This window comes from Elephas maximus, chromosome 24 (assembly GCF_024166365.1).
Source record: "Elephas maximus indicus isolate mEleMax1 chromosome 24, mEleMax1 primary haplotype, whole genome shotgun sequence".
Classification (NCBI taxonomy): Eukaryota; Metazoa; Chordata; class Mammalia; order Proboscidea; family Elephantidae; genus Elephas; species Elephas maximus.
The window spans coordinates 55,905,873-55,927,359 of record NC_064842.1 but is presented as its reverse complement, the minus strand read 5'-3'; positions in this window follow the sequence as shown (position 1 = coordinate 55,927,359).

Below are 21,487 nucleotides of genomic sequence, written 5' to 3'. Positions count from 1 at the left end.
TTGATAAAACTTTTTTCCTCATTATTACAGGTAAGTTATTTATTCATTCTTCCTTAGCATATTTTTCTCTCTATATATACATTTGCCATCTTCCATAATCCACAAAGAATTTGTCTTGTTCTTACAAGAAGCAAAAAGTGAATCAAAAAACTTTAGAGAGGAATTGAAGGCATGAACACAATAGACACCAAAGCAACATTCCCTAAATATTTCCCTCAAACACCGCTCCTCCGGCAACTTTATACTCAAGGCATTTAGTGAAAACATTTTTTACCACTGATCGGTTTGCTTGTTCATTCTCTTCTCTTACTCAAGATCTTATTTTAAAATCTCACTGTCTGGGTATGATTTTTTTTTTTTTTTCCATCTGTTGAAGATCTTGAAAAGTATAGGAAATCTTTCCCTCTGATCATTATTATAATTGCTATCCAATTATGTAGATACAAATTCTATTTCTAATACTAGACCATTAATTTACTCAGAACAAGATCTGACCTCATCATTGTTCCTCAAACACTCTGCCCAACATCAAGCCCAAAGCTGTAGGAGCAATAATTGCTGAATTACATGTTAATGAAAGGTTAAAACAAATCATTTAGTTCACCCTAAGAGTTCATATTTATAAAGTTTCCAGCTAGAACGTATTTTTTAAGAGAGGAAATCTGAATCCAATATTATGAAATTCATAGAGAAAATATCAGAATATTTATACCAGAAGAAATACATCAAAAAAAATCACATTTCCTTAAGGGTAAACTTAATTCATAATAATTCATAGAGTTTATTAAATTCCTTTCCCATAATAGCCTATGTGTTTACCAAATAGGTATACTCAAACCACACCCATAAGAAGATGTCAGTTATGCACAGCGGTTACTGTTGCTTAAATCGATTTATAATTTAATGTTCTTGTTATTCATTCGATATATGCTGAAAATTTTGGAAAGCTGACCTTAAAAGAAAATGATGCATAAGTTACAGACTCAACAAGAAAATTTACTATCATTAAGATGAATTAAAACGTAATTAAAAAAGCATCTTTTCCACTAAATATTATTTGTCTATGAAAACCAACACTACCAATGCACAAGCACTCTACCATTACTACAATTCAGTGTTTGCTGAATTATTATAAGAGTATTATTAAATGTTTATGGCTCCATTTTTCTCCTCCTCCATCAATTCTACCCATCAGAAACAGATTTATATAGTAGAGCCATAATTTGGTCAGAGTAATGTCATAACATCATGCAAAACACTCTTTGAATTTCAAAACCCTCTTTAAAAAATAAGAGTATAAAATACAAAGCTTCCCTGAATCTGCCCCCCTCAAAAAAAAAAAAAAAATCCGTCTTGTCTGATAACTCTTTGATATGTTTCATTTACTCTGCATTACAGCTCTTTATATACATTCTTGCCTGATATTTCTTTGCTAATTATCATCTTTTCAAAAGAATACCCTCCTGCATCAGGCTTTTCTATACAAATTTCACACAAATTGCAGAGGTTGGGGGGAACATAGGCCAGTCTCTCCATAATTCCCTCACTTGGCTTGCTCCTTTTCTGAACTCCCTAACCCTTTATGACACTTGTCACATTCTACCTGCTATTTTCAGTACGTGTTCCCCAAAACAGTATTTCCCGCTGGAAAAATACCACTTATATTGTGAACATTTTATTGCATTTTTAGGTACCTTCTAGTCCCTGACACACTGTAAAAAATATAACTGTCGATTGAATGAAAGCATAGAAATATAAACACGTTTGTGCAATTAGTCACATGACATATAAACCTTAACTTCTTCTCAATTACGTTTTAATTAAACTGGTTTTTCCCTGTTGAATTAAATTAGCTTGAGCATATCAAAATTAAGCCAAATGATTCTAAGCTCATACAAGGCTCATCAGGTCCTCTTAGAAGGTTTCAGTTTCAGATAACATAATACAAGATTAAAACTGGTTTCAACAATTCAAGTATGTGATATGTCACCTAACAAAAAGCCTAGATTAGGTGTTCTCGGTTCGGATGCAGCAGCTTAATGAGTAACGATATCTGGTATCGCAGCCCTCCTTGGAGAACGGTGCAACTTCTTACATTCTCTTTGTGGTCACAGGCAGGTGCGGCAGCAACAAGCTCCACATCCTCACAGTACAGTGTACAAACCGAGAAGCCAGAGGGAGAGGAAAGCATAAAAAGGATTTTCTATTCATTTCCTCCGAAAAGAGAGCAAAGTCTTGCCTGAAAATGCTTTAGGTAAATTTCCCTTGTATGTTATTGTACAAAACTGGTTCACATCCCCAACGCTAGTACAATCACTGGCAAAAAAAAAAAAAAAAAAAAAAAGGATCTTTTAAAACTGACTTCAAACAATCATGTTTCATTCCCTAGAGGATATTGTTGTCGAAAGAAAATTAGGGCTTTTTAAGCTAAATAAGTTTTAATGTCCAGTTGCTACACAGCCAGCCTTGCTGCCCCAGTATGGGACACATCGGTCAGGTTAAAACTCCTGAAGCTTCTGAATTACAGCTTCATATACGTTTCTATTTTCTTGCATAATCAAACTACCAAAACAAAAATAAACAAAACAACAAAATCCAATATTTCATAAGTTCTTTTCCTATGCTTGCTTCCTCTTTTTTGTTCAAGAAAGACACACACGGTACAACATTGTGCTGAACTCATTAAATTTATTCTCACATGATGATACTATATTTGATGCGTAATTCTATTATAGCCTTTCTCATATTGTTTTTGATATATTCAAATGTCCGGCTTCTCTAAAATAATCCGTTAAAAAATTCTTGATATATATATGGCCCTGGTGGCATGGTGGTTAAGAGCTCGGCTGCTAAACAAAAGATTTATAGTTCAAATCCACCAGCTGCTCCTTGGAAACTGTATGGGGCAGTCCTACTCTGCCTATAGAGTCACCATGAGTGAGAATTTATATATAAATAAATATATATTTATAATTAGAGTCCTGTACTATACCTACTTTATAGAAAATAAATATTTACCAAATGAGTAGGTGGAATAGCTAAGTGGGTGGATGAAGGAAAAAAATAGTCTTGTTATATCCTTCTATTTCAGGATCAATCATTGTTTTCTATTAGAGAAGACTTTCAATATCACTCTTTCCATTTTATTTTTAATCACTAAATAGTTTCCTATTTATGGCTCTACATTTCCTACTATCATTTTATTGAGTCACTAAATACAGAGTTTTTGATTTTGAGTCTTACAATGAGATAATATCATTTTTCTACCATATTAAACTGGAGACATATTTCCCAGAATTCTCTTCTGTTTATGGTTGCAAGTTAATATCGGTCATGAGAGAAATTTGCATGATGTTTGAAAGACAGAAATGAATTACAGTCACTTTTTTCTCTGAAAGTCTTTGTATGCACTGTACACTCTTTTATCTACAGCATGTTGTCACTGAACTACTGGTTCACCTGGTTGGTGTGGGTCACTATCCACTTCCCTAGTTATTTCAACAGCTGTTCTCTTTCAGCTTACTCAGATGTTAGGATGGGTGCAAGTGAAGGCCTGTACTGAAGTATTTCACTTTATCCTTCAGAGAACCTGATGAGCAAAGTTGGTGTTCGTGGGAAAGAGATAGGGGATTAAGTTCTTTTGCAGTGCGTTTTCTGTTACTTTCATAGACTTCATTTTGTCCTTGTTTTTCCTGACATTTTTGTCCATTGGGCCTTCTAAAGTGCCAGACTTAATGACCTCAGGCACAATACCAGACGCAGAAGCAGCATACTTCACTTAGCCAGATCCCACTTTGTGCAAGGTTCAAGCCCTACAATAAATTCCTTAGTGTATGTTACTTATAGTAATTCTGCTTTTCTGATCAAATCCCAAATGCTACATTTAAACAAAAAGTAATATACATTCATGAATTTGAGTGATGGGATTTTTTTCCAGTTGCATTACACCTAAGAGCCCCACATTTTGCCTTAAAACAAAAATCAATAATTAAAGCTTCCCCACTCAGCAAAGCTACTTAGAGAGACTCAGAGCTGTAAGGTTGAGATTCAACAAAAGGAGAGTGGTAGACAGCTTTCTAAGCAAAATGTTTCAGCACAGAAATGCAGCAGCTTTTCTTAGATAATAAGCAACTGCAGCTTTCATTTTCATCCTGTACTTATTTCATATGCTTAATATTTCAAATAATAATTGACTGCTTCACTTCTCTGTCTTTAGCACTATACTGTAATCTCCTTGAAGTCAGAGCCTGTGTATTTTTTTTATAATTTTTATTGTGCTTTAAGTGAAAGTTTACAAATCAAGTCAGTCTCTCACACAAAAACCTATATACACCTTACTACACACTCCCAATTATTCTCCCCTTAATGAGACAGCGCGCTCTCTACCTCCACTCTCTCTTTTCGTGTCCATTTCACCAGCTTCTAACCCCCTCCACCCTCTCATCTCCCTTCCAGGCAGGAGATACCAAAATAGACTCAAGCGTCTACCTGATCCAAGAAGCTCACCCCTCACCAGCATCCTTTTCCATCCCATTGTCCAATCCAATCCATGTCTGAAGAGTTGGCTTCAGGAATGGCTCCTGTCCTGGGCCAACAGAAGGTCTGGGGGCCATGACCACTGGGGTCCTTCTAGTCTCAGTCAGACCCTTAAGTCTGGCCTTATGAGAATTTGAGGTCTGCATCCCACTGCTCTCCTGCTCCCTTATGGGTTCTCTGTTGTGTTCCCTGTCAGGGCAGTCATCGGTTGTAGCCGGGCACCATCTAGTTCTTCTGGTCTCAGAATGATGTTGTCTCTGGTTCATGTGGCCTTTTCTGTCTCTTGGGCTCGTAATTGCAGTGTGTACTTGGTGTTCTTCATTCTCATTTGGTCCAGGTGGGTTGAGACAAATTGATGCATCTTAGATGGCTGCTTGCTAGTGTTTAAGACCCCAGATGCCACTCTTCAAAGTAGGATGCAGAATGTTTTCTTAACAGATTTTATTATGCTAATTGACTTAAAGTGTTCCCTGAAACCATGTTCCCAGACCCCTGCCCGTGCTACATTGGCCTTCGAAGCATTGAGTTTACTCAGGAAACTTCTTTGCTTTTGGTTTAGTCCAGTTGTGCTGACCTCCCCGTATTGTGTGCTGTCTTTCCCTTCACCTAAAGGAGTTCTTATCTACTGTCTTATCTCCCACCCTCCCTCCCATCCCCCTCTCGTAACCACAAAAGAATGTTTTCTTCTCAGTTTAAACTATTTCTCAAGTTATTATAATAGTGGTCATATACAATATTTGTCCTTTTGCAACTGACAAATTTCACTCAGCATAATGCCTTCCAGGTTCCTCCATGTTATGAAATGTTTCACAGATTCATCACTGTTCTTTATCGATGTGTAGTATTCCATTGTGTGAAGATACCATGATTTATTTATCCATTCATCCATTGATGGGCACCTTGGTTGCTTCCATCTTTTTGCTATTGTAAGTTTTTTTTTTTTTTAAACAGTGAAGCAATAAACATGGGTGTGCATATATCTGTTCATGTAAAGGCTCTTATTTCTCTAGGATATATTCCGAGGAGTGGGATTGCTGGATCATATGGTAGTTCTATTTCTAGCTTTTTAAGAAAGCGCCAAATCGATTTCCAAAGTGGTTGTACCATTTGACATTCCCACCAGCAGTGTAGAAGTGTTCCAATCTCTCCACAGCCTCTCCAGCATTTATTATTTTGTGTTTTTTGGATTAATGCCAGCCTTGTTGGAGTGAGATGAAATCTCATTGTAGTCTTGATCTGCATTTCTCTAATGGCTAATGACTGTGAACATTTCCTCATATATCTGTTAGTACCTGAATGTCTTCTTTAGTGAAGTGTCTATTCATATCTTTTGCCCATTTTTTAATTGGGTTATTTGTCTTTTTGCAGTTGAGTTTTTGCAGTATCATGTAGATTTTAGAGATCAGGCACTGATCAGAAATGTCATAGCTAAAAACTTTTTCCCAGTCTGTAAATAGTCTTTTTACTCTTTCGATGAAGTCTTTGGATGCACATAGGTGTTTGATTTTTAGGAGCTCCCAGTTATCTAGTTTTTCTTCTGCATTCTTAATAATGTTTTGTATACTGTTTATGCCATGTATTAAGGCTCCTAATGTTGTCCCTATTTTTTCTTCCATGATCTTTATCGTTTTAGTCTTTATGTTTAGGTCTTTGATCCATTTTGAGTTAGTTCTTGTGCATGGAGTGAGGTATGGGTCTTGTTTCATTTTTTTGCAGATGGATATCCAGTTTTGCCAGCACCATTTGTTAAAAAGATTATATTTTCCCCATTTTCCTATTTTGGGGCCTTTGTCAAATATCAACTGCTCACATGTGGATGGATTTATCTCCGGATTCTCACTTCTGTTCCATTGGTCCATGTATCTGTCGTCGTACTAGTAGCAGGCTGTTTTGACTACTGTGGTGGTATAATACGTTCTCAAATCAGGGGAAGTAAGGCCTCCCACTTTGTTCTTCTTTTTCAGTAATGCCTTAGTTATCTGGGGCCTCTTTCCCTTCCATAAGAAGTTGGTGATTTGTTTCTCCATCTCATTAACGAATGTCATTGGGATTTGGATCAGAATTGTAGGATGGTTTGTCTCCTTTGTGGTTACCTTATTATTTACACCTATTTTTCTAAATTTAAAACTCATTTTTATTTCTTTGTATCGCCGTGTTTTCCTCTCCATATGGAAGGTGTATGATTACATTCTTTAGTCCCTCTTTATTATTCGAATGTTGTCTTCTTTTATATAACATCGCTGTAACCCTGTTTTGGGCTTTTTTTTTTTTTCTAATAATCTTGCTTTTTTTTTTGGATTTCTGTGTCTGGGTTGACTTCTGGTTGCTCTGCCCAGTGTTCTAGTCTCAGGTTGATTCCTGATATTCTAACCAAAGAACTCCTTTTAGTATTTCTTGTAGTTTTGGTTTGGTTTTTACAAATTCCCTCAAGTTGTGTTTATCTGGAAATGTCTTAATTTCATCTTCATATTTAAGAAACAGTTGTGCTGGATGTATGATTCTTGGCAGGCATTTTTTTTCCTTCAATTTTTTAAATATGTCATCCCATTGCCTTCTTGCCTGCATGGTTTCTGCCGAGTAGCCCGAGCTTATTCTTATTGGCTCTCCCTTGTAGGTGACTTTTCGTTTATCCCTTGCTGCTCTTATAATTCCCTCTTTGTCTTTGGTTTTGGCAAGTTTGATTATAATATGTCTTGGTGACTTTCTTTTAAGATCTACCTTATGTGAGTTCGATGAACATCTTGGATAGTTATCTTCTCATCTTTCACAATATCAGGGAAGTTTTCTGCCAACAAATCTTCAACAATTCTCTCTGTATTTTCTCTTATCCTTCCCTGTTCTGGTATTCCAATCACTTGTAGGTTATTTCTCTTGATAGAGTCCCACATAATTCTTAAGATTTCTTCATTTTTTTTTTAATTCTTTTATCTGATTTTTCTTCAAATATATTAGTGCCAAGTGATTTATCTTCAAGTTCAGAAATTTTAGCTTCTATTTGCTCAATTCTGCTCCTCTGACTTCTTATCGAGTCATCCAATTCTGTAATTTTACTGTTAATCTTCTGAATTTCTGATTGCTGTCTGTCTACGGATTTTTCCATCTTATTCAACTTTTCATTATGTTTCTGAATAATCTTTCTAATTTCTTCAATTGCTTCATCTGTGATCCTTGGCTTGTTCTGCATATTGCCTCATTTCCTTCCTGATGTCTTGAAGGGTTCTGTATATTAAACTTTTGTATTCTGCATGTGGTAATTCCAAGAATGCACTTTTATCTAGAAGATCCCTGGATTCTTTGTTTTCAGATCCTGTTGTGATCATTGTCTGTTTCTTTATGTGACTTGATATTGACTGTTTTTTCTGAGCCATCTGTAAATTATTGTATTAGTTTATGTGTGCTTACTGTGTTGTAGCTGCTCACTTTGTTTTGTCTTGGTACACCCCTATGGGTTGCTTGAGTGAGCTAGCTTGATTATTTTTGCCTTTGGAGCTCTGAGGTCCTGTCCCCAGATGGCTAGAGCTGTTATCAGGTATATCAGTCTAGCAGTCCATTCAGTTTTCTTGTATGAATTCAGCTCAGGTTTCCAGGTAACTGATGAAGTGTGTGATACAGGCTCTGTCTACACTCTTAGAGGGGCAGGGGTGATTGACGTATATACTGGTATCTGATTGCAGGAGGGGGTCACTCTCTGAATAAGACAGGGGGCTGAGAACTGACTCCTGAATGTCTCTGAGGAAAATGAGTCCTTGTTCTGTAGAGCATGCAGGTGGGTGGGTTCTGCAGACAGACCATGGGCACCCAAAGTTTTGGTTGTGAGGACTGGGAGGTACCAGTTATCTTTGGACTCCTCTTGTGGGTGGCTGCGTGACCTGAGTGGAGCTACCAGTCCTTAGGTCCCTGATGTGAGTAGGTGAGGACCTTGTTTAGTAGGCAAAGCAATGTCAAACGTCAAACACCCACCTTTCCACCAGACAGCTGAAATGGTTGGAGTTTGCCAACAAGAGCCTATTCTCCCGAAATAGGCCCACACAGGTCCATGCAGAAGGGAAAGGTGCTTAAGGTCCATGGACGTTTTATGCCTGGACAGGAGCTGCTTCTGCCCTGAGTTCCCCTGTTTAATGGAGCTAGCAAATTATCTTTTCCCCCCAGTTGCAAATTTTTTCCTTCCCCAAGGCTGGGAGGATGGCTCTAAGTGCTCAACAGGGCCTATCTCAGGCCCAGGGATTCAGCCACTGAAGCCGGCTTGTGGGAGGGGGTGGCGTGGTAAAATATACCCAATTCCTTAGCTTTTGCCAAAAGTGCCATTCTTCTGTGGTTCTGGATGTGTGAGCAGGCTGTGTGTCTGGCTGCTTCTCTCTGAGGAAACCATAGCTGAAAGCTAGTAGCAGCCCTCCACCACTGCCGCCGCTCCAGAAATGGTGCCTGAGTCTCCCTGCAATTCAGGTCCCGCAACTCCTCTCTACTTCTGAACGGTCTCTTTCTCCCCCTGCCCCTCGGTTCGTTGTCTAAGCTTTCCTTTGATGCTCAGGTCTCCCAAACCAAAAAAGGTCTCCCAGCTTGTCAGAAACATACTCGTTTCACTTGTTTTTTGAGGTCTTTGTTGTAAAGGGGCCTCACTGGAAGCATCTGTCTATTCCTCCATCTTGGCTCTTGCTCAGAACCTGTGTATTTTTATCTGCATCACCAATGCTGAGCGCATGGTAGGTCTCAAAAATACTACTTCAATAAGTGAATACTTCAGCAGAACACATTGAAAGAAACTGAAACTTGACAAATGCCATCATTATATGAATCTAGCACCTGAAGTTCAGAAACTGATTGATCGAATGCAAGGCATCATTCAAAGAAACAACAAATCCAGAATGAAAAGTAGGGGACATGAATGATTTGGAATATACAAGTGAATTGCCATATGAGGTTTAACAAAAAGAAAAAGAGAATACAGAAATTTAAAACAAATATATTTCTTTCTTGGTTTTACATGGTGAAAGGCTTTACCATTTCCTAATGAAAAGGATTTAGTTATTATTGGAAGAAAATTTATATTATGTTAGAAAAATAGATCAACTGATAGGTATAAGTACCAGCTGCCATCCAGTCAATTTTGACTCATGGTGAGCCCATGCGTGTCAGAGTAGAAGTATGCTCCATAGGGTTCTTACTGGCTGATTTTTGGGGAAGTAGATCACCAGGCCTTTCTACTGAGGTGACCCTGGATGGACTCTAACCTCCAACCTTTCAGTTGGCAACCAAGTGCATTAACTCTTTGTACCCCCAGGGATTCCTGATTGATAAGTAGACGGTTTTAAATTAACTCTAAAACTTGATTACGATTCTAATTTGAAAATTCTTTTGGGAATTATTGTAAGAGGATTTCTCAACAAAATTGATAATAAATTATATTTGATGGCAAAAACCTTATAGAATGCTCATCTTATACTAAGCTCATTCTTTTCTGTGACTTAAACTATTTTCTTTCCTAATTAGAGTATCTTTATTGTTTGAGGTTTGACCTGAATGTACATAAATCTGTAACATTTGGAACTTCTGCTTCATAAATGTTTATCTTATGTATCTCAGACCTTGAGTTCTTTCAGAGAAATATGCAAAAATGAATAAATCCAATATAACCTTAAGTATGCTTTTGTGAAATTTGGTATGTACAATTAGTTGTTAGCTTGACTTATAATATTTTCCCAAAATGGTAGTTCTATTTTCTAATCTTTATTAGTTTTGGAGGTACATTCTGCATCATAATTGTACTTTTATATCATAATTTTAGAATGCAAAGGTGTTTGACTATATTCATTCTATATAAAAATAGACTGTAGATTTGTAAATACTCTAAATTTTAATTTGAAACTAAATACCAGTAAAATTCAATATAAATAACTTTAGGTGAAGAATCAACAATGAAATTTCTGATGACTAGAAGAAGCAGTGAATCTAGTAAGAAAAGTGAGAGATAAGAATGGTTCACAATACACAAGAAAATGGATAAATAACACATATAAGTTTATAAATATCAGTTAATGTATCTCGTATGACTTCTTTCATCTGAAAAAATCAGCAACTGACCTAAATATTTACTAGTCACTACATAGATAAGTGTACTGTTTCTTTGTTTTTGAGTAACAAAAAGTTGAAAATATACTGTTGTTGGCAGTGGCTCAAAATTGTAAGGGCTTTTTAATATTATATATTTCTTCAGCCTTTCTTCATGATAGCGAATGGTTGCTAGATTTCCAAAAATTACAGGTATGCTGAAGATAGAAAAAGGCATTAAGGTTTTGAGCTAGCTTAATGTGGCATTTCCTATGAGGAAAAAAATTTTTAAAAACGGCCTTTCCATAAGGCCAATAACCACAGTTGAATTTCTTTGTTACATAGATCTAGATAAAAGCTTTCCAGTCATGACAAAGAATATACAAACACACACACACAAAAAAGTTGAAAATTTAAGTAAATTAAAAAACAAAAACTTTTGCATGAGGAAAAAATTAAACAAAGTTAAAAAGGCAAGCTGTAATAAAGCATTTGTAATATATAACCCAGAAAATGGGCTACTGCCCCATCATAACTTAAAATAAAAAATGAGGAGAAAGATCAAAATGGGGCAGAAGATGTGAACAGACACATCACAAAAAGATTTCAAAAGAGTAAAAAATGCTAACCTCATCCACGATAAGAGAAAAGCAAATTTAAACTACACCAAAATAGCACTTCTCATCTATCAAATTGGCAAAAATTCAAAAACTTGATATCTCACTGTGTTGGAAAATCTGTGAAGAAACAGACCATCTCCCAAACTGCTGAAAAGAATTCAAAATGGTACAACCCCAATGTAGGGGAATTTGACAGTAGTTAATAAAACTAGCTATGCATTTAGCCTTTGAATAAGCAATCCCACTGCTACAAAGTTACTCTGAAGATACACCTCCCACAATACCCCAGATATAAATATTCATAAATTTACTTACCTTGGCATTTTGTAATAGCGAAATATTGAACATACCTAAGTGGGCATACATAGACTATTTCTTGGTAAATAAAGCTATAGCAACATATTAGGGTACTATACAATATGAAAAAGAATTAGAAGTTCTACTTCTACTATGGTAGCTTTAGGAGCTCTGTGGACTCACTGCATAGGGAAACAGGTGAGCACTATTAAAAAAATAAATAAAGTCTCTGGAAATGTTTCTACGGCCATAAAGAAAATAAATAAAAATAACATTTAATTAAGAAAGCCTACTAAAATTCAGTAAGAATAGTGAGACTCTGTGGTATTTGAATCATGTCATGCTTTCTCCTCCCCCTCTTAGTTAAGCATAATGGAAACTCCATTCCAGACAGGTAAAGTTAAGAACACAAGCTCCCCTTTTTACCAACTCCCAGAAAGAGGATTATGGTGCCAACCCAGGAGAGGCAGGGAGACAGCATTTCTCATCCTTTCCCCTGCTACCTTTTGCATATGCAAAATTCTGGGTGAATGAGGTTGAAAGGTGGGGGCTACCTTCTTCTGCCCAGCTCCTACTTATGGGATGCAGGCATTACCTGGGTTACCAAAACCCAAATCAAACCCACTGCCATTGAGTAGATTCTGACTTATAGTGACCCTATAGAACAAAGTAGAACTTCCTCACGGGCTTTCCAAGTCCATAAATCAGTTATGGAAGCAAATTTTCACATCTTTCTCCCACATCTTGGGTAGAGTGTACTGAAAATACTGGGGCCCAGTTTACCCTCACTTTGATTCATTTGTAAAGCAGAAGTTACATACCAGGAGAGGCCAGGTGAGAAGGGCAGAGGCTACAGCTACCCATTCTCTTTTGTCAAGCGGGTCACTCTTGAGAACTATGCCATTTACTGTCTCTGCTGCCAACTCATTTAAGAACTATGACTGCTAACCAAAAGGTCAGAGGCTTGAATCCACCAGTCTTTCCTTGGAAACTTATGGGTCAGTTCTATTCTGTCCTACAGGGTTGTTATAAGTCAGAATCTACTCTACAGCAACAGGTTTGGTTTTTTTTTTTTTTTTTTTTTTTTGCCACCAACTCCAGAGTGTTGAACCCATCTCAGCTGAGTTGATTCATACTCATAGAAATCCTGGTGGTGTAGTGATTAAGTGCTATGGCTGCTAACCAAAGGGTTGGCAGTTCAAATCCACCAGGTGCTCCCTGGAAACTCTATGAGGCAGTTCTACTCTGTCTTATAGGGTCACTATGAGTTGGAATCAACTCAATTGCAATGGGTTGGTTTGTTTGTTTTTTCCAGAGGGTTGGCTCAGAAATTTTTTCAGGATGTGAGGGAGACAATAAAACAAAGACTCTAAAGCTCCTCCAAAAACAACAAACTCTTTGAAACAGTGTGAGGAAGTTCAAACCTAAAGGTGTTCTCAAAAACCATGGAGGTTTTGATGAAAAGTAATGAAGAGGAGACTAGTAGCTTTCTTAGTGATTTAAGCTAAATCATAGGCTAGCTAGTTTACCAGCTAGATCCAGGGAAAGAGACAGCTAGAAAAAGCCCTCCTGAGGTCAAAAATATCCTAAACACTGACAACTAAAGCAGAGTTCAGAGATAATTGAGTCTGCAAATGAGAGCCCATTTAATTAGCTTGGTTTGTGGAGCAGTTTATGTCCCACAGCACTGTTAAAAACAAAAGAGCGTTCAGATGGCAATTAGTGGAGCTAAAAGGTTGGGCATAGTTTTGCAAAGAGACTATCAAAGACAGTGCTGTTAAAACCACTGTCACATCAGGGAGATTGTGTGTATGTCCAAGGCTTCAAGCTCCAGGAAGCAATGAAACAGACTTCACTAAAATAATCCAGCTAGCCAGTAAGATAACAAGATAACCATAGCAAGACCCAAAGAGGAAGGGGGTCAGAACTCACAGTTACTAAAGCATATCATCTAAAATGTCCAGTTTCCAACAACAAATTATAAGACATACAAAGAAATAGGAAACTTTGACTCATACACAGGAAAAAAAGCAGATAACGGAAACTGCTTGTGAGAATGGCCAAATGTTGGATTTAACAAAGACTTCAAAGTAGCCATTAAAATAAGTTCATAAAAATGAAGTAAGCCTTTTAAAGTAGTAAGAGATGGTATGATAATAACATCATATCAAATAGAGAATATCAATAAATAGACATTATTTTCAAAAAAGAGAATTGAGAAGTCTTGAAGCTGAAAAGTACACACCGTAAAATTTGAAAATAAATAAATAATAAAAAGGATGTTTGAACTGGTAGAAGAATTAATGAACTTGAATGCAGGTTAATAGGTGTTATGCAATCTGCAAACAGAAAAAAAAATTAAAAATGAACATAGTCTCAGAAATATGAGACATTGTTAAGCAAACCAACATACACATAATAAGAGCTCCGGAGGAGAGAAGAGAGAGAAAGAGTAGGAAAAAAAAGAAAAAGAAAAGTTTAAGGAAATAATGGCTAAAAACTTTCAAAACCTGATTAAAAACTTTACACATTCAAGAAAGTCAACAAAATCCAAGTAGGATAAACACAATGAGTTCCACAAACAGATATATATAGTAAAAATGCTGAAAGACAAAACTAGGAGAAAATCTTAAAAACAGTAAAAGAAAAAAAAAGCAATTATCGCTTATGAGGAACTGCCAATAAGTTTAACAAGTAACTTCACATTCAAAATGATGGAGGCCAGAACGATAACAGAATAACATCCTTAAAGTGTTGAAAGAAAGTAACTGTCAATCAAAAACCTTATACCCAGCAAGGCTGTATTTCAAAAATAAAGGTAAAATAAAGGCATTCTCAGATAAAACAAAAACAGAGAATTCATTGCCAACCCAGTAAGCTATCGTCTTCAAATCAATTCTAACTCATAGCTACCCTATAGGACAGGATAGAACTGCCCCATAGGGTTTCCAAGGAGGAGCTGGTAGATTCGAGCTGCAGACCTTTTGGTTAGCATCCAAGCTCTTAACCACTGAGCAATCAGATCCATATTACAAGAAATACTAAAGGAAGTTCTTCAGGCTGGAAGCAAGATATTCTAGGCAGTAATGCAGAAATATACAAAAGTAGAAAAGAGCATGGGTAAGGTATTTGCGTAATTATAAAACGCAGTATAAATGCAATATTTCTTTTGCTTTCTTTTTGCTATTTTTTAGCTGACTTAAAAAGTACTAATATAAAATAATATGCCTATAATTGTATCATTTTTTCCTATAATGTATAACCCAACAAACAAAAACCTGTTGATGTCAAGTAGATTCCTACTCATAGTCATAGTGACCTTACAGAACAGAGCAGAACTGTCCCATAGAGTTTCGAAGGAGCAGCTGGTAGATTCAAACTGCCGACCTTTTGGTTAGCAGCCAAGCTCTTAACCACTGTGCCACCAAGGCTCCAGTTATAATATATAGAAATCTAATATATTTGTCAGTCACAGCACAAAAGATGTGGATAGAAGCAGAGCTGTAGGGCTAAGGAAATAAAGATGGTAACTCAAATCTACACAAACAAAAGAAAAGAACCAGAAATGGGAATAAGAAGGCTAATACAAAAATATATGAGTATATAATTGCTCCCTCTTTTTCTCTTAGCTTCTTAAAATATATAACATTATAAAAAAAGTAATAATTATAATGATGTATTATGTGGTTTGGCTATATATAACAATAACAATAATAAAAAAAAAAACCTGTTGCCATAGAATCAGTTCTGACTCAACCCTACAAGACAGAATAGAACTGCCCCACAATGTTTTCAAGGCTATCATCTTTACAGAAGCAGGCTGTTGTCACATTTTATCCCCATGAAACAGCTGGTGGATTTGAACTAACAAACTTTTTGGTTAGCAGTAAAGTACTTAACCATTGTGCCACCAGAGCTCTTTATATACAATATGAAAAAAAAAAATCAAACCCTTTGCTATCGAGTCAATTCAGACTCATAGCAACCCTACAGAGTGGAACTGCCCCCATACAGTTCCCAAAGAGTGACTACTGGATTCCAACTGCTGACTTTTTGGTTAGCAGCCATAACTCGCTGTAGCTCTTAAACACTGTGCCATCAGGGCTCCTTATATACAATAACCAAAACCAAACTAAACCAAACCCAGTGCCTCAAGTTGATTCTGACTCATAGCGGCCCTATAGGATAGAGTAGAACTGCCCCATAGAGTTTCCAAGGAGCGCCTGGTGGATTCGAACTCCTGATCCTTTGGTTAGCAGCCGTAGCACTTAACTAATACGCCACCAGGGTTTCCTTATGTACAATAAGACTTAAGAAAAGGGGGGGGGGGCAAGGAGATAGGGCTCATATGGGAGTGATATTGTTATTTCTTATTAAAATTTGTTGTTGCTTGTTGCCCTCATTTCTGACCCAGGAGACCTCTTGTGTGCCAGGGCAGAGCTGCTGCTCCAGAGAGTTTTCAAGACTGAGACCTTTCAAAGGAAATTGCCAGGACCAAGACAAATCTGGGTGTGGTCTAAAGCTCCAACTTTTGAGCTAGAACTCAAATGCTTAACTGTTTGCTTCACCCAGGGACTCCTTATCAAAATTAAGTTAATATGAGTCAGAGGTAAATACTGATAGGTTTTCCAAGATTGTGATTTTTTTAAAATTGTGCTTTGTACTTTCGGTGAAAGTTTACAGAGCAAAATCAGTTTCTTATTAAACAATTAATACATAACTTGTTTTGTGATTTTGGTTGCCAACCCCACAATGTGTCAGCACTCTCCCCCTCTTTACCTGGGTTCCCTGTTTCCATTCATCCAGTTTTCCTGTCCTTCCTGCCTTCTCACCTTTGCTTTTGAGCTGGAATGCCCAATTAGTCTCATATATATGATTGAACTATGAAGAACCGTCCTCACGTGTGTTATTGTTTGCCCTGTAGACCTGTCTTATCTTTGGCTGAAGGGTGAACTTCGAGAGCGACTTCAGTACTAAGTTAAAAGAGTGTCCAGGGCCATCTCTCAGGTTTCTCCAGTCTTTCTCAGACCAGCAAGTCTGTTTTGGGGTTTTTTTTGTGTGTGTGAATTTGGTTTTGTTCTACTTTTTCTCCCCCTCTGTCCGGGACCCTCTATCGCGATCCCTGTCAGAGCAGTTGATGTTGGTAGCCAGGTACCATCTAGCTGTGCTGATATCATTCTGGTGGAGGTGGTGGTAGTTGTGGTCCATTAGTTCTTTGGACTAGTTTTTCCTTCATGTCTTTGGTTGTCTTCATTCTCCTTTGCCCCAGCCAGGATGAGACCATTTGCAGGCTTTTAAAGCCCCAGATGCTGCTCACCACAATCAGATGTAGAACATTTTCTTTATAAACTATGCCATACCAATTGAGCTAGATGTCCCCCCAAAACCATAGTTCCCAGCCCTCAGCCCAGTAGCTTGATGCCTCAGGGAGTTCCAATGTGTCTGTGAAGCTTCTATGACTTTGCTTTGGTCAAGTTGTGCTGACTTCCCCAGTATTGTGTAATGTCTTACTTGTCACCAAAGTTGCCACTTATCCATTGTCTAGGTAGTGTTTTTCCCTCCCCACAGCTCCTCTCCCTTGTAACCATCAAATGTTGTTTTTTCCTGTTTGTAAACCTTTTCATGAGTTTTTATTATAGTGGTATCATAAGGACAAAAATTCTTGACACCATTCTCATTCAAAAAATAACAATAAAAAAATCAATTCCAAATGGTTAGTAAATCTAAATACAAAGAATAAAACAATAAAGATTTTATAACAAACCATGTAAACGCATCTTTATGATTTGGGGTAAGTAATATGTCCTTAAAAAAGGCAAAAAGAGCTCTAACAATAAAGGAGAAAATGATAAATTAGACTTCAATAAAAGTAAAAAATGTTGTTAATCAAAAGGTGACATCAAAAGAGCAAAATGTCAAGTCACAGTGTAGATGAAGCTATTTGTAATACATATATAAGCAGTTGATATACAAAATATCTAAAGAGATCCTAAAAATCAGTAAGTAAAATCTAGGAACTAAATAGAAAAAAAATGTTGTTCTTGTTGTTGTTAGGTACCATTGAGTCACTTTTGACTCATAGCGACCCTATGCACAGCAGAACGAAACACTGCCCAGTCCTGAGTCATCTTTAGAATCCTTGTTATGCTTGAGTTCCTTGTTGCAGCCACTGCGTCAATCCCACTCATTGAGGGTCTTTCTCTTTTTCGCTGTACTCTGCCAAGCATGATGCCCTTCTCCAGGGACTGATCCCTCCTGACAACATGTCCAAAGTATGTAAGACGCAGTCTTGCCATCCTTGCCTCTAAGGAGCATTCTGGCTATACTTCTTCTAAGATAGATTTGGTTGTTCTTTTGGCTTGTTGTTATTAGGTGCCATTGAGTCGGTTCCGACTCATAGAGACCCTATGCACAACAGAAGGAAACACTGCTTGGTCCTGCGCCATCCTTACAATCGTTGTTATGCTTGAGCTCATTGTTGCAGCCACTGTGTCAATCCACCTTGTTGAGGGTCTTCCTCTTTTCTGCTGACTCTGTACTCTGCCAAGCATGATGTCCTTCTCCAGGGACTGATCCCTCCTGACAACATGTCCAAAGTAGGTAAGATGCAGTCTCTCCATCCTTGCCTCTAAGGTGTATTCTGGCCGCACTTCCTCCAAGACAGACTTGTTCGTCTTTTGGCAGTCCATGGTATATTCAATATTCTTCACCAGCACCACAATTCAAAGGCGTCAATTCTTCTTCGGTCTTCCTTATTCATTGTCCAGCTTTCACATGCATATGATGCAATTGAAAATACCATGACTTGGGTCAGGCACACCTTAGTCTTCAGGGTGACATCGTTGCTCTTCAGCACTTTGAAGAGGTCCTTTGCAGCAGATTTGCCCAATGCAATTTGTCTTTTGATTTCTTGACTGCTACTTCCATGGCCGTTGATTGTGGATCCAAGTAAAATGAAATTCTTGACAACCTCAATCTTTTCTCCGTTTATCATGATGTTGCTCATTGGTCCAGTTGTGAGGACTTTTGTTTTCTTTATGTTGAGTTGCAGTCCATACCGAAGGCTGTGGTCTTTGATCTTCATTAGTGTTTCAAGTCCTTTTCACTTTCAGCAAGCAAGGTTGTGTCATCTGCATAACGCAGGTTGTTAATGAATCTTCCTCCAATCCTGATGGCCCGTTCTTCTTCATATACTCCAGCTTCTCAGATTATTTGCTCGGCATACAGTTTGAATAGGCATGGTGAAAGAATACAACCCTGACGCACACCTTTCCTTACTTTAAACCAATCAGTATCCCCTTGTTCTGTCCGAACAACCACCTCTTGATCTATGTAAAGTTTCCTCATCAGCACAATTAAGTGTTCTGGAATTCCCATTCTTCACAGTGTTATCCATAGTTTGCATAGTCAATGAAACACAGGTAAACATCCTTCTGGTATTCTCTGCTTTCAGCCAGGATCCATCTGACATCAGCAATGATATCCTTGGTTCCACATCCTCTTCTGAAACTGGCCTGAATTTCTGGCAGTTCATTGTCGATGTACTGCTGCAGCCATTTTTGAATCATCTTCAGCAGAATTTTGCTTGCGTGTTATATTAATGATATTGTTCTATAATTTCCACATTCAGTTGGATCACTTTTCTTGGGAATAGGCATAAATATGGATGTCTTCCAGTCAGTTGGCCAGGAAGCTGTCTTCCATATTTCTTGGCATAGACGAGTGAGCACCTCCAGTGCTGCATTTGTTTGAAACATCTCAATTGATATTCCATCAATTCCTGGAGCCTTGTTTTTCACCAATGCCTTCAGAGAAACTTGGACTTCTTCCTTCAGTACCATTGGTTCCTTATCATATGCCACGTCTAGAAATGGTTGAACATCGACCAATTCTTTTTGGTATAATGACTCTGTATATTCCTTCCATCTTCTTTTGATGCTTCCTGCGTCATTTAATATTTTCCCCATAGAATCTTTCACTATTGCAACTCAAGGCCTGAATTTTTTCTTCAGTTCTTTCAGCTTGAGAAACACCGAGCATATTCTTCCTGTTTGGTTTTTCATCTCTAGCTCTTGGGACTATTATAAATTTAAAAAAATACCCATTTATTAATTCATTTAAAATAACAATAAACCCATTACATGTTAATAATTTTTACTGCTTTATCAAGGACATTCATAAAAGAAACTTCTTGGTTTGTTTGGTTGTTTATCGACATACTACTATATAGTAGTGATGAATACAATGACTAGTTTGGTGCCACCATTAGCGCAAATGTCAACCTAGTAAAAAAGGGTAAATAATGTGTTACTTGTTGTTGTTAGGTGCCATTGAGTCAGTTCTGACTCATAGCAACTCTGTGTATAACAGAAGAAAACGTTGCTTGGTTCTGTGCCATCCTCACGATAGTAGATATATTTGAGCTCATTGTTGCAGCCACAGCATGTTATATTATTATGAAAATCTTTTGACCTCCCGGATCCCCTGAAAAAGTCTTGGGGGGGTTGACTCGATGGCAGTGGGTTAGTTCTTTGCACATGTCATTATAATACTTTACTTTGTCTGCTTGAGCCACCCTTTGAAATCTTCATTTCTTTTACTTCAATTCTTCCTTTTGCTTTAGCTGCTCGACGTTCGAGTGGAAATTTCAGAGTCTCCTCTGACATCCATCTTGGTCTTTTCTTTCTTTCCTGTCTTTTCAATGACCTCTTGCTTTCTTCATGTATGATGTCCTTGATGTCATTCCACAACTCGTCTGATCTTTGGTCACTAGTGTTCAATGTGTCAAATCTATTCTTCAAATGGTCTCTAAATTCAGGTGGAATATACTCAAGGTCATATTTTGGCTCTTGTGGACTTGCTCTGACTGTCTACAGTTTCACCTTGAAACTGCATATGAGCAATTGATGGTCTGTTCCACAGTCGGCCCCAGGCCTTGTCCTGACTGATGGTATTGAGCTTTCCATCATCTCTTTCCACAGATGTAGTCAATTTGATTTCTGTGTGTTCCATCTGGCAAGGTCCATGTGTGTAGTCGCTGATTATGTTGGTGAAAGAAGGTATTTGCAATGAAGATGTCGTTGGTTTTGTAAAATTCTATCATTCGATCTCTGGCATTGTTTCTATCACCAAGGCCATATTTTCCAACTACTGATCCTTCTTCTTTGTTTCCAACTTTCTCATTCGAATCATCAGTAATTATCAATGTATCTTGATTGCATGTTCAATCAATTTCAGACTGCAGCAGCTGATAAAAATCTTCTAAATCTTCATCTTTGGCCCTAGTGGTCAGTGCGTAAATTTGAATAATAGTCGTATTAACTGGTCTTCCTTGTAGACCTATGGACATTATCCTATCACTGACAGCATTGTACTTCAGGATACATCTCGAAACATTCTTTTTGACAATGAATGCAACACCTTTCCTCTTCCAGTTGTCATTCCCCGTATAGTAGACTATATGATTGTCCTATTCAAAATGGCCAATACCAGTCCATTTCAGCTCATTGATGACTAGGATATCAATGTTTATGAGTTCCATTTCATTTTTGATGATTTCCAATTTTCATAGATTCATACTTCGTACATTCCATGTTCCTATTATTAATGGATGTTTGCAGCTGTTCCTTCTCATTTTGAGTCGTGCCATATCAGCAAATGAAGGTCCTGAAAGCTTTACTCCATCCACGTCATTAAGGTCAACTCTACTTTGAGGAGGCAGCTCTTCCCCAGTTGTCTTTTGAGTGTCTTCCAACCTGGGGGGCTCATCTTCCAGCACTATATCAGACAATGTTCTGCTGCTATTCATAAGGTTTTCACTGGCTAATACTTTTCATAAGTAGACTGCCGGGCACTTCCTAGTCTGTCTTATTCTGGAAGCTCAGCTGAAACCTGTCCTCCATGGGTGACCCTGCTGGCATCTGAATACCTGTGGCATAGCTTCCAGCATCACAGCAACACGCAAGACCCCACAGTACAACAAACTGAGA